The sequence below is a fragment of the Vipera ursinii genome, assembly GCF_947247035.1.
Source record: "Vipera ursinii genome assembly, chromosome: 1".
In the NCBI taxonomy this organism is placed as follows: Eukaryota; Metazoa; Chordata; class Lepidosauria; order Squamata; family Viperidae; genus Vipera; species Vipera ursinii.
The window spans coordinates 171,889,003-171,904,394 of record NC_139512.1 but is presented as its reverse complement, the minus strand read 5'-3'; positions in this window follow the sequence as shown (position 1 = coordinate 171,904,394).

Genomic DNA, 15,392 nt, shown 5'->3' with positions numbered 1-15,392 from the left:
TGCAAGAAAGCTTTGGTTAATTATGTCATATCTCAGAATAGCTCACTATTCACTCAATAATTCTATTTTGCAGGCCTCATCCAACACCTTCTGCCCACGCACACAAACACACAGACATACATATTGTCAGAAACTTTGTAATGAGAAGTTACCCTTGAGTTTAGGAAATAAGCTATTTCTCTGATCATGCTGTCACATTTTCAGTGAAGGTGTGTTAGTAAGTCTTAAGCACCTTTTCTGGCAGAGATAAGAAGCCATTTCCCATGCTGCCTTTTTAAAATGAGTTGACCTAGTTTGTTCTTCTCAGACCAATACGTAGATGAGAAATGATTATTCTTTGGAGCTTGCTGCTCTCTGAAATCTGAGATGTAGCAGTCTGCTAGATAATATTAGAAAACCGTGTCCATTTGAGAAGGTGATATACAGAAAATGTAAGACGGCTATCTTTCTGGTTATAATAGGTTTATTTCCTGAATGACTTTTAGGATATTATTGTAAGCTATCTTCAAAGTAAAAAAGTCAATATATACCCTGTGAGAAAAGAAAGTATCTCTTTTATTGTGCTAAAGGAAATTCCTCTACCCTTTTTACTTGGCGGATAATCAAAGCTGCCAAATTTCAAACCAGAGACACATTTCTTGAATGAATAATAATAATAATAATAATAATAATAATAATAATAATAATAATAATAATAATAATAATAATAATAAGAAGAAGAAGAAGAAGAAGAAGAAGAAGAAGAAGAAGAAGAAGAAGAAGAAGAAGAAGAAGAAGAAGAAGAAGTAGTAGTTGGAAGGGACCTTGGAGGTCATCTAGTCCAACCCCCTGCTCAGGCAGGAAACCCTATACCATTTCAGGCAAATGGCTGTCCAGTCTCTTATTAAAAACCTCCAGTGTTGGAGCATTCACCACCTCTGGAGGCAGGTTGTTCCACTGGTTAATTGTTCTAACTGTCAGGAAGTTTCTCCTTAGTTCTAGGTTGCTTCTCTCCTTGACTAGTTTCCATCCATTGCTTCTTGTCCTGCTTTCAGGTGCTTTGGAGAATAGCTTGACTCCCTCTTCTTTGTGGCAGCCCCTGAGATATTGGAACACTGCTATCATGTCACCCCTCACCCTTCTCTTCGTTAAACTACACATACCCAATTCCAGCAACCGTTCCCTATATGTTTCAGCCTCCAGTCCCCCAATCATCTTTGTTGCTCTTCTCTGTACCCTTTCTAGAGTCTCAACATCTTTTTTACATTGTGGTGACCAAAACTGGATGCAGTATTCCACGTGTGGCCTTACCAAAGCATTGTAAAATGGTATTAGTACTCCACATGATCTTGATTCTATCCCTCTGTAAATGCAGCCTAGCACTGTGTTGGCTTTTGTGGCAGCTGCAGCACACGGATGGCTCATATTGAAGTGATTGTCTACTAGAACTCCAAGATCCCTCTCACAGTTACTACTATTGAGCAAGGTACCACCTATACTATACCTGTGCATTTGAATTTTCCTGCCTAAATGTAGAACCTTACTTTTTTCACCATTGAATTTCATTTTGTTATATAGCACCCAGTGTTCAAGTCTGTCCAGATCCTCCTGTATTTTAAGCCTATCTTCTGGAGTATTGGCTATTCCTGCCAGCTTGGTGTCGTCTGCAAATTTGATGAGTTCCCCATCTATCCCCTCATCCAAATCATTGATGAAGATGTCGAAGAGCACTGGGCCCAGAACAGATCCCTCGGGCACCCCACTACACACTTCCTTCCATGTAGATGCAGTTCCATTGAGGACCACACGCTGAGTACGGCCTGTCAGCCAGCTATGAATCCATCTGGTGGTGATGCTATCTAACCCACATTTTTCTATCTTATCAAGTAGTAGGTTGTGATCTACTTTATCAAATGCCTTACTGAAGTCCAAGTAAATTATATCTACACCATTCCTCTGGTCCACTAATTTTGTCACTTGGTCAAAGAATGTAATAAGATTTGTCTGGCATGATCTGTTTTTGGCAAACCCATGTTGACTTTTAGTGATGACTTAAACTTCTAAAATATGAATTGAACTTATGAATTGAAATTTAAAGCAAAACTACCCATTTTCTCCAATCTAAACAGCTTCAAATTGATCACCAAATATAGTGTAGACTTTAATTTAAAATGAAAACTAATTTTTGATTACAATTTTATACATAAAATTATATACTATACAAAATTAGGATTTTTGTATGTTTGGAGTTAATATTTTAACAATGTATAATTTCAAATGTTGATTTAATCGGTTATTGTTTATAGTTTTTTATAGCAACTTGTACTGTGTCAATGAGACATTTGTGCTTTCTTGTTTCAAAATGAATTTGAAATATAATGTTAAAAGTTTCCAGTGGTACAATGGAATGTTTTATTATATATTGTTATATTTCAGATGTCTTTCTATCCACTTGTATTTTACTAAAAAAAACGTAAAGATTCCCCCACACATGTGTGCTAGTCGTTTCCAACTCTAGGGGCTGGTGCTCATCTCCGTTTCAAAGCCGAAGAGCCAGTGCTTGTCCGAGGCGTGACTAGACGCCAAAGGTGCATGGAACGCTGTTACCTTCCCACCGTAGTGGTCCCTATTTTTCTACTTGCATTTTTACATGCTTTCAAACTGCTAGGTTGGCAGAAGCTGGGACGAGTAACAGTCGCTCACTCTGTTATGCGGCACTTGGGATTCAACCTGCCAAACTGCCGACCTTCTGATCGACAAGCTCAGCGTCCTAACCTACTGAGCCACCACTCAGTCTTGGCATATTCGGGTCTTTTCCCATGTAAGATTGAGAGTGTCTTGGCGACGTTTCGACGAGGTCCCACTCGTCATCTTCAGGCTGAAGCCAAAGATGCACAAGCACGAAGCCGAAGACACCAGCCTGAAGATGACGAGTGGGACCTCGTCGAAACGTTGCCAAGACACCCTCAATCTTGCACGGGAAAAGACCTGAATACGCCAAGACCTACATACCTGTTCCCGTGAAAATCTACAAATGTATATATATATATATATATATATATATATATATATATATATATATATGTGTGTGTGTGTGTGTGTGTGTGTGTGTGTGTGTGTGTGTGTGTGTGTGTGTGTGTGTGTATACACACACACACACACTTTGTTCATCATAAGTAGATCTGAGGGTTTATAATATGATTGCAGAGCTGTCAAAAAAAGAATATAAAAATCTATCTAAACTGAATAGAATAGAATAGAATAGAATAGAATAGAATAGAATAGAATAGAATAGAATAGAATAGAATAGAATAGAATAGAATAGAATAGAATAGAATAGAATAGAATAGAGCAGAGCTGGAAAGGACCTTGGAGGTCTTCTAGTCCACCCCCTGCTCAAGCAGGAGAACCTATACCATCTCAGACAAGTGACTGTCTAGCCTCTTGTTGAAAATCTCCAGTGATGGAGCGCCCACGATTTCTGGAGGCAAACTGTTCCACTGGTTAATTGACCTCACTGTTGGGCAGTTTCTCCTTAATTCCAGGTTGCTTCTCTCTTTGATTAGTTTCCAACCATTGTTTCTCGTCCTTCCCTCTGGTGCTCTGGTGAACAACCTGACACCCTCTTCCTTGTGGCAGCCCCTCAAATACTGGAACTACTGCTGTAAATACTGCTGTGAATTTTTGTTTTGAAGCAAATAAAAAATATTTGTTTTCCAAACATTACAATAGCTATAACAATGGCTCTCCCTCCTTTGTATATTTTACATAATACAGTTTAAATCTAGTTCTGAATTCTGAAGTGGGAGACAAATTGGAAAATATATGCTTTTAAACAAATATTTGTAATCCAATTTGGGGCAAAAGGGAATCTTAAGCCAGTGTTAGATCCTAATGACTACCTGAGCAAGTCTCTGTTCTTGGCAAGGGTTTTTTTTGGAAGTCGTTTGCCATTGTGTCCTTCCCAGGGCTGAGGCAGAGTGACTGGCCCATGGTCACCTAGGTGACTTTGTGCTTAAGGCAGGATTAGAACTCACTCTCTTCCATTTTAGCCTACACCATCACACTAAACTGGATTTGAATTCCCTTCCCTTCCAACATTATTATTATTATTATTATTATTATTATTATTATTATTATTATTATTATTATTATTATTATTATTATTATTATTATTATTATTATTATTATTAGTTGTTGTCCTGTGATGAAAAAGCTGAAGTAGGACTGAGAAAATCCATACCAGCTGTAGAAGCTCACTGGTATCTCTAGTGAAAGACTCTATTTTGGGGCCTGCTCTACCTTACATGGCTATCATGGAAATAAAATCAGAAGAGTGCTAAGTAAATTACTTGAGTTCCTATAGGAAAACCACACTGTAGATCTGGTAAAGGTAGTCCTCAATTTACAACCAATTGCTTGGCAATCATTTGAAGTTACGACAGACCTCCCAAGGGCTGCTTACAAACTGGAATCAAAATGCTGTCTCTGAAACCATGTGGTTGCATCTTGGGCACTTAGAAACCAGACCACATTGATGGCTGCTTGTAGTATCCTGTGATCTCATGATTTATGATTTACAACTTTGTTTTGCTGGAAATCAGTTTTTGCTTCAGATTTCCAGCCAAAAATACCTATTGTGGACAATGGATTTGCTTAATTACTATGATGTTTATTTAATGACCATGGCATTCACTTTACAGCCACCATGTTCACGTAACAACCACTGCAAAAGTGGTCCTAAAATTGAGCATGGTCACGTAGCGACCCACTTAATGGCCAGCCCAGTTTATGACCATGTTTCTGGGCTCAATTATAGACATAAGGTGAAGACTACCTGTACTGTGTATGTATCATTAAAGGAAACAAGTCTGTAGTTTAATAATATAACTTAGCACTTATGCTAATTTAAACAAAGTTTACTAATTTAGCAACTGAATAGCTTAAACATTACTGCATTGGGTTTCAGAATAACAGAATAACAGAGTTGGAAGGGTCCTTGGAGGTCTTCTAGTCCAACCCCTGCTCAGTCAGGAAACCCTATACCATTTCAGACAAATGGTTGTCCAATCTCCTCTTTAAAACTTTCAGTGTTGGAGCATTCACAACTTCTGAAGGTAAGTTGTTCCATTAAGTTGTTCTAATTGTCAGAAAATTTCTCCTTAATTCTAGGTTGCTTCTCTCCTTGATTAGTTTCCATCCGTTGCTTCTTGTCCTGCCTTCAGGTGCTTTGGAGAATAGCTTGACTCCCTCTTCTTTGTGGCGGCCCCTGAGATATTGGAAGCCCTCGTCCTTCTCTTCATTAAACTAGACATACCCAATTCCAGCAATTGTTCCTTATATGTTTTAGCCTCCAGTCCCCTAATCATCTTTGTTGCTCTTCTCTCTACTCTTTCAGCTCTAATTCTCTATAGAATAGTTCATTATGTTGGGAATTAAAAATAATTTTGCCTGTTTTCAGTGGTTAGTGAAGGATGAAGACCATATATAATTTGCTAAAGGACTTTCTGAACTACATAGAACTGCAATCAATAAATGAAATTTCACAAAGCTGATCTTTATATGGCTCCAAGTATTCATCATGAGCACATTTTTCCTCAGGAGGACTTTTGCAATCTGCCCCTCTCAGTCAGTGTTTTGAAATGGATTCCTTCAACTTCTTCATTTCACTTATCCCAACTTTGTCACAGTTCCTACTTCATACATTGGTGTTCCTCATAATGCCTACTTTTCATCATAAAGATCAGCTATTACAGAGGCACAATCAATTAAGCCAAAATCCATGCAACAGCTGTACATTTTTGTTTTTTGTTTTCATTCAGTCATATTCAATTCTTGGAGATTGTTTGGAGACTAATCCCTGCAGTTTTCTTGGCAAGGTTTTTCGGAAGTGGTTTGCCTCCTTCCTAGGGCCAAGAGAAAGTGACTGGCCCAAGGTCACCCACCTGGTTATAGACTCTGTAAGGTGGGACCAGAATTCATAATCTCCCAGTTTCTAATCTGGTTGCCTAAGCCACTCTATCAGACTAGTTGTCTTATAAATGTAGAAGCAGTCAGACATAAGGTTAAACTGTTCATTAAATCTAAACTATACATTTATCATCTTAATATATTCCACGCTGAGAGTGAATGGGTTTCAGTTAAAACCCTTCAGCTTTTCCAATGAGCACCTAAGCTAATTTTATGTGAAGGAAGAAAATACCATAAAGAAATACTGTAGGTGCTATTTTCTATGCTAAATAACATAGACTGCCACATCAGAAGATTCTATTTCTTTCCTGTTTAATAAACCTCTGCTCTTTAAATAATGCAAAATGAGTCAAACAGCTCTTCCTTCCTTTTAACGCTCTATGCACCTCTCCTATTTTATCATTCTAACACGGAAAGTGAAGCAGAACTGAAGTTTTGAATACATTATATTAGGAACATAGACTGGAATAAAAGATAAGGCTCCAATAATGCAGAAAAGACTCAGAATAGAAACCATTTTAAATGATATGTGTCTCAGAACTGGAAGGTTAATAAAGGAAAAGTCTCTGTGTTTTTTCATGCAAGAATTTCCACACATTGATCTAAGTAAAGAATTTGATTATAGGATAGTTTGAAAGGGAATTTTTATTTTTTGGTTACATCAAACTCCTCTTTAAAAAGTCTTTAAAACATTTTTTAAAATGTATTTATTTCATTTTAGTATGCATTTTGATAGCTTTTTATTTTGCCAAATAATTTAACAAAATAATTTAAATAAATTTTCTTGGATTCAGTTCTTTTTAGGGCATGCTAATGTAGCTGAAAGGGACGCGGTGGCTCAGTGGGTTAGGATGCTGAGCTTGTCGATCAGAAGGTCGGCAGTTTGGCGGGTCGAATCCCGAGTGCCGGGTAGCAGAGTGAGCGCCTGTTACTCGTCCCAGCTTCTGCCAACCTAGCAGTTCGAAAGCACGTCAAAATGCAAGTAGAAAAATAGGGACCACTACATTGGGAAGGTAACAGCGTTCCGTGCGCCTTTGGCATCTAGTCATGCCAGCCACATGACCACGGAGATGTCCTCGGACAAGCGCTGGCTCTTCGGCTTTGAAGCGGAGATGAGCACCGGCCCCTAGAGTCGGAAACGACTAGCATGCATGTGCAGGGGAACCTTTACCTTTACCTTTAATGTAGCTGAGTGATTTTGGTAGGAAAAAAATGAATTGAAAAGACTTTTCCCCAAAAAATATTTAAGAGACTGAATGTTTTAAAACAGCAAAAGATGTACCCTGAGGCTTTTTTTAATTGCTTCACTGTTTTTGGGTTATATAAACATTTATTTTCTGATTGACATCTAAAAATGTAAGATGAAAGAAAGGTATCAGTTTATTCCTGAAATACCTTTTTATATTGATTTATCAGGGAACAAAATAATATACAGCATCAAATCAAATTTTGTTGTGAATCTCAATAATGTATACATTGGCAGTAATTTTTGTAAAAAGTTCTTACAAACAAAAATGCAGAAAGAACATTCTCCCTCTTCGTATTCTGAGAGAGGTGGGCTATGTTTGTTTTTGAAGGGAATGACAAGTGTTTCTCTGTGGCTTTTTAAAGTCATGGTGTCTGGCATCATTTTGTACGTGCCAGTGGGAACCAAACCAGAGCATCTATAAATCATCTACCCATCCTCTCTTCTTGCTAACCTTGCTATATTTATATTTCTTTCATGTACGTCTTTTTGATCTGATTTATGTTTTCCTGTCCCCTTCCTCCCCCCCAAAAAAATATATAAATTACCATTTTGCATCACAAAACATGTCCATTTCTCATTCAGCTGAATTTTCACTTAATGCTTTTTATATAGTAACCTTTTATAGACACTCTCTGGCCTTTAGGATTCTTCTCATCCACAAGTAGCCACACAAGTCCTGTTCAAGATAGTGACATTTTGATTGTATGGTAGCTGGATTCTTAGAACATCCATAGCTCAGTAGTTGACTAGGGTATTTTGCTTCTGTCCTTGGGACCTTGAATTACTAAAACAGGAGTTTTCTGCATGGATTGGGAAAGGCACAGGATCAGTAAGGGCATGGCCTATCAGTCAACGTCTTTATCTGAGCAAAACAGCAGAGACTTGGCTCTGTGGTTGGTGCCTTTTGCTGCTGACTTGATGTTCTGCCTCATGTGGATGAGAAATAGGGAGCATCTCAACTCATTGCTTTGCTTTTGGACAGTTATTTCAATTAGCAGCAACTAGGAAGAATGAAGGGCATGGAGAAACACTTGTGTCTCAAGCTCTGGAATCAGTGCTGGAAATGCCCCCATGTGAGATCTTATAAATCCTCTACTCTCAGCATGAACATGTTAGAGATGGACCAGACCCCTCACTTATTTTGGAATTCTTTGATATACAAAGTGTAAATTGCCAAGATGTATAGTTATTTCAAAATGAGTTGCTATATTTTTAAGCGGGTAAAAGAACATGTCTCTGGGATACCAAAGTATTATGGTGGGTTGTTTTTTTTTAAAAAAATGGGTTGTGTTTTTCTTTTAAATCATGTAATCTAAAGTAGAGTATAAATAAAATGGTTTGACAAAAGCACAGAGGGAAAGAGAACATTCCTAAAATCATTTTCTGAGGTGTAACTTTACATTGAAGAGTCAGCAGATTTAGATTTGACTGAGAGAATCCCCTGGATGCTTTGTTTGTGTACATATCAAAATCAGCTATTGTACTGAAATAATTTCAGATCTGGAATCCAAAAGTGTGACTTGTAATACCTGATTATGAACTTTCTATTGAAAGTTGAAAAAAAGGCTAAAAAGGCAATAGAGTGCTATCAAGGAAAATGTATAGAAATAGCCAGCAGACATTTAGGGAACCTTTATTTTTCATACACTGTTCGAATTTTGTTTTAATGCCATGGTGATACACAATCAAATGTAGTCAGTCTTTTTTTTAATCCCAAAGCATCTGTTCGTTAAATACAGTATAACCAAGTTTTGGATGATGGAATTATTTTTTATCTAAGGATAACTAATGATAACAGCTCTTAAATCTGTTATTTTGTTTTATTTTTGCACAAAAAATTGTATAATTTGCATTTGCATTCATTTACAGATAGAATATGTTGTTAAAATGTATTGGTGTTGAAACAATTAGTGCACATATATACCTAAAACCAGTTTATTGCATTTGGCAATTGTACTAAAAAAAATCTCATTGTCAACCAATATAATTCATTTAATTTGAAATCAGGTGAAAAATTGATTTAAATTATTTTATTAAAACAAATTAATGGCAATTCTTTTATAAGAAGTTGCCTCAAACAAAATGAGTTTGACATGCCTGCTCTAGATAGTTGAATGCTCCAAAATAAATTCTAGACCAGGCCGGTACATGCAGCCCAACAAGTACCCTTGGACAGAGCACAGACTTTTTAAAAAAAATAATAATAATAAAATCACCACCACTGTCCTGAAAGTCATGTTGCCTAGTGCCTCCATGGCTTACCATGACCATGAACTCCAACACTATAGATGCTCCTCTAGTCACCAAATTATTGAGCCCACCAGCATTCCTTTGCAGACCACAAAGATTTTTAATTTATCAGTGTGGGCCTTTCCCTTCTACAAGTTGCACAGACCTCTTCTAGATTTTCTTCTTGCCTTTCCGAATTAACTCCTTGGTCTGTCATTGAGCAAGAATTGACTTTGTAGGGAAGCATATTATCATTTGATGTATATTTAACATATGTTCTACCTTTATTTATCAATTATATAATATTTGTATGCAATCCACATGGTGAGGTTTGGGGCATCTTACAATATTTTTAAAATCTTAAGATTAAAACATAAAAGCATAGAACGCTTAGAATGGCATTCTGGCACCTTTTTTTTGCACAAAAAAAAAAGCTTTTGCACAAGCTATGCTACTCCCTCTATTGGCTTTCAAAATCCTATTGGCTTTCAAAAGCCAATAGGAATTGCTGCTGAGCATGCCAAAGACCTGGCCAGCAAACGTTGCACCGGCAAGTTGTCTGCAGCGAAGGCGAGTTGGCAGGAACTTTGCATCCCTCCCTGCTGCCCAACTACACAATCTCAACTAGGTAAGTAAGAGAGGACAAGGAGTGGGAGGTGGGTTCTGCGGAGTCCATGTACACTCCTTCCTTGTGCTCACCCGTGTCAGCCAGGCTGGTGGCCTACCTGGTGCTGGACCTGTGCCACTGTTGCCTCACCCTGCATGCCTAAGTGGCTGCCCTACATCGCCTGGCCTGCACTGCCTCCGCCACCCACCCTGCGCAGCACCAGCCACGCTGGCTCCAGCCCCGGGGGGTAGCCCGCCACCAACACCCCTTGTCCCTGTGACCGCAGAAGAGAGTTCCGGCACCTTTTATATCTATATATGTATGTATGTATGTATGTATGTATGTATGTATGTATGTATATATATGTATATGCATATGCATATATGAATGTATGTATATACAGTATATATGTGTGTATATATATATATATATATATATATATATATATATATATACATATACATATATATATATACACATATATACATGTATGTATATACATATACATATACATATACATATACATATACATATACACATACACACACACACACACACACACACACACACACACACACACACACATATATATATATATATATATATTCCTGCAAAGCCAAGAAAGTGCAAAACTAGTGGAAGAGGGCAGGCCTCCTTTCCAGTTCAAAGGGAACCTCTGATGAGTGTGTTTAATGGAGAGTGGAGAGACACCGTCTAGTAGCAAAGGAATTTGTTTCTGTATTTGTTTACAATTTCTAGGAGTAATAATCATGGCAACATTGCACGGGTTATGTAAACCCATGGAAGGATGGTGATAAACTCTGCCGTATTAGTGACTGGCTTTCTGTCTGGTAACAAGCACACATCGATAAGTGGGCACCACCAGTTGGTTGGTAAATCATAACAAATGAAGATGCCCTTGTAGAATTCATTGTCAACAAAACACAAATTCTAGTTTGCTTTATTATAGACTTGTGGCTTACTGAGGGTCATAGTGCTGTCAGTTGCTCCACAGGGACCTTACAGGACCAACTTAGTTGACTTTCTGTAGGGACAGACACGGCATAGCAGTAAAAGATAGAAGGAGCTGAGAAGTTTCATAGTGGAGCTTACCATAGTTTGGAACTTCTAACTAATTGCTGGGTGTCAGTGTTCAGTCACAGAAGGAAGGCTATGCTAATGAAGTAATTGGGTGCTTTCTTGCACAGTTGCCAAGGCAGCTTTTAAAGAACAAAGTCTCCTAGCATTTGAAGAGCAAATAAAACAAACAGCCTGTTTATCTACCAAATGTAAGAGAAGGGTTTTTTCCCCCTCCTTTCCTATTTTTTCAAGCCATTATTGCTAAAGGAACAGGTGGGCTGTCAAGTCATGCAGACTTTATTCTAATTAGATTTCTCTGAAACTTTAAAACCAGAAAACAGGGTGGGGGAGCCTGTACTGATTTTGGTGCTGGGGAAAAAAAAGTTCAAAGATAAAAGGATTTCCACAGTAGTTTCCAGCCCTCTTTTGGAAATACAAGCTCGTTGTTCATTAAGGCAGGAGTTTATTTTCCTGCAGGGAGACGTGGGTGGCAGCAATGGGGAAACGGATGCAGGAGTTCAAAGGCGCTTGGGCTACTGAAGGTGCAGGCAGAGAACAAAACTCAGAGAAGTCATTAGAAGGTCAAACCCAGCAAATAATAACATGCACCTACCCACAGGGCAAGGGCAGGGGAGCTTGCAGGGACCTGATATGTTTACTGCTCAGCTTCGTTACAACTCTGGCTAACCAGCTCTATTCATCAGAAGATTCATTTCATGCCAACATGGTGCCTTTAGCAGTGAGGATCCATTACATCTCTCCCAATCCAGTCTGAATAACATGAGTGCTGTTTGGAGATGAAACTTGAGATTCAAGCAGCGTTATTGTCAACAATAGGACCTTAGGGAATGGAAAGTAAGGTTGCACACCACCCTTAAGATTCGGCTTCTTGAGCAACAGCTCCATTCAAAACAAAGAGACTGAAAGCTTTCTGACTCAGAGCTGAACTGAGAACAGGATTCAGAAACATAATATGTTTTTGCTCCTCCTGGGCTGTCCCGGAAAATCCCCAAGCATGGAATATCTTTTTTTTTTTTTTTGTATATAGTTTATAAGAGGATTGGATGCAGACATCTGCAAACATAAAAAACAAAAAACAAAGGGAGGGTGGATTTCTTAAAAATTCAGATAATAAGCATTGAGATGTTGATGCTTAGGTTCTTGAAATTTTGATTTGGTTTTAAAATGCCCGATGGGAACAGGACAGTAGCCTTTTCAGACAAATAAGTGAACAGTACTAGGTGAGTTTGCAAGGAGAAGGATGATATCGTTAATCTCTTTTAGGGTGTTAGTGCTGACTTTTGGTTGCTCTGTAAAATGGAGTCATAACAGAGGCTCATTTTACCCTGCTGTCATATGGATAGGGAATAAAATGCCATCTGCACGTTGATACAGATCAATCCACCTAAATTTGAAAACAGGTTCCCAAGGGGCCATGCTATTTTATACCTAACTGGGTTATTACTAAATATAAAACCAGGCACTCAGCATCACAGTCAGAGCTAGTAAGGTTATTGTGGATAAGGTGGTGAACTAGGAATGGGGACACCCAAACTCAACTTCTTTAAGCACAGAAGCCAGCTGGGAAAAGGAAAAGGGGAGAAAAAGAAGAAGAAATAATTGACGTAGAAATGTGATATCTATAAGTGGACAAAAGAACTACCAAGACACCGCAGATAGCGCTCGTTTTACCCTGGATTAGAATTTAACTGTAGAAAATGTTAAATTATATTTAAGTAACTGTAATCAAGAGAGTGAGCGCCTGTTACTCGTCCCAGCTTCTGCCAACCTAGCAGTTCGAAAGCTCGTAAAAAAGGCAAGTAGAAAAATAGGGACCGCTACGGTGGGAAGGTAACAGCGTTCCGTGTGCCTTTGGCGTCTAGTCATGCCGGCCACATGACCACGGAGACGTCCTCGGACAAGCGCTGGCTCTTCGGCTTTGAAACGGAGATGAGCACTGGACCCTAGAGTCGGAAATGACTAGCACACATGTGCGGGGGAACCTTTACCTTTACCTTTAATCAGTGCTTTTTTTGTAAAAGAAAAAGGTGCCGGAACTCACACATGTCATACAACCTACCTTGCCTACCCTACAAGGTTCCATCCAGAAAAGGTGCCGGAACTCCGTTCTGAGCGTTCTATGAGAAAAAAAGCCCTGCCTTTAATCAAGAGATATCTGCAATAGTCCTCAGCTCATAGTCCTCACAGTGGCCTGACAGCTATAGTTCTGGTCCCTCCCTATCCAGGAATGATAGGGTTGTTTTAAATAAGGCTGCTGCCTGAGGATGTACTTTGAGCAGAGAAATCCTCACATTTTGCCACTCTGGTTCCCACAGGGAAATCTTTAACAAAGACACTTATCTATGCTCAGTAGGATTCACTTTTCACCTTCCTGAAGAGGTGCTCTAAGTATCTTTTCTGCCATTTCGTCTCCCAGAACTCTGAAATCCAGGCCCCTTAGCAGCTGCTAAGGTCTCAGTGAAACCATGCACCAGGATGTCAGGGGTAATCCCAAACTCCCTCTGAAAACTGAATAGGTCCATCAAGCCCTTGGGAGAAGACTTATGGAACAGGTTCTTCCTCCCTGGGGCAGGGAGAAGCTGCAAGAAACAGCAATGTGATCTGTTCCCAACATCCAGATCTTGTCATTACTGCTTTGAGATAAAAGTGTCTGAGCCTGCTACATTGAGGCCTTAATGAACTGGGTCATGCAAAGAAAAATAGAAATCCATCAGAAAGCACATTTTTACTTGGTTCTGAACCCATGAAGTTTGCATGTCAGTCCAAGGTCAGAACTACTGAGCACCATTACTACTGGAATCTGCAGCAGAGATTAGCAGACATAGCAACCCCTGGCATTCCTACCTCTGCCTAGAAGAAGGCAAACACAGCAGGATAATTGGACAGTATTGTTTGGGCCAGCAAAGAAAGAAAAATATTATTTTCAACACAGAGGATTAGGGAGGCTTCCTCTGCCTGAGTCATTTATGAATATTAACTCATTGTTCTGGACTTTCAAAAAAATGCTTCAGCCCTTTTTGCCTAGGTAATGGTTCCTGAATGTTTCTGTCAAGGTAATTGTTGTGTAGCCAGTTCTTTGCAGGCATTGAGCAAGATGGAAGGTTCAAAACAGCAACAGGCTTTACTGAAGGTCAGAACATAACAGAAGCAACAAGGGAGCTGCTGCGCAGCTATTTATATGGTTGGCCAATAGGCGGCGATGAATAGGTTTGAAGCATAGGTTTCCCGCCCAAAGGCCTACTTAGCCGGCTGGAGACAACCAGTCTGGGCCGGCTAGCAACTGTTACAACATACACGTAAACTAGCACTTAGCAATTGAATGCAAGCAATTAGCAAGCAGTGCAACAAGAGCAAACATTTACGACATATACAAAAGGCCAATACATTACAGTAATAATCCTTAATCCATACATATTTGATCTAGGCTGTCAATAGAAGATTACATCTTCCTTTCCTGCTGCCCAAATAGAGTTGGTGGTCCCAATGCTTAGACACTGAGAAGATGGACGAATCCAGAGCTGAATCTAAACTGTAGGATGTCCTGCATAAAAGTGCCTCCAGTCACAACCTTATATAAGTGTGACAAGTATGATATAATTTATATACAGCATATAAGGAAATAACACATTTGATAAAAAAAATGGGGACACCACAAAGAAACAAAGTGAGGCAGAACAAACAGTAACATCATCAATCGCAAATAGACATATACATGGCTGAATATAGGTTATACATTAGAGAGATTTGTGGTTTGCGGTCTCCTGGAAATATATATTTATACATATACATATACATACACATACATACATATATACATACATACGTACATACATGTATATGTATACACACACACACACACACACACACACACACACACACATACACATTCCCCTTAGAATAATAGATGGCACCCACTCTCCTCAGGTTTCGGAAGACCCCAAACTTGGAGTTAACTTATTTGGGGAACCCATGTTGTATGTGTGTGTTAAAATTGTTACGATCGCTTTTTAGTCCAGGCTGTTATATTTTATTGTTGTTTTTAATGATTGATAGAAGTAAATGAAAGATCTTCTACAATTTTAATATTGAAAGAGAAATTTAAAACTGAATATGCTGCAGTAGAAACTTACTAGGTGAATGGAGATGAGAACCAGGAAAGGAAAGCACAAAGAAAGGATGCTAAGTGAAACATGTAGGCAAAAATTAGCTGGGTCTTAAGAGTGGGAAAGGAAGAAGACAAGCTATAAAAACGTCCGT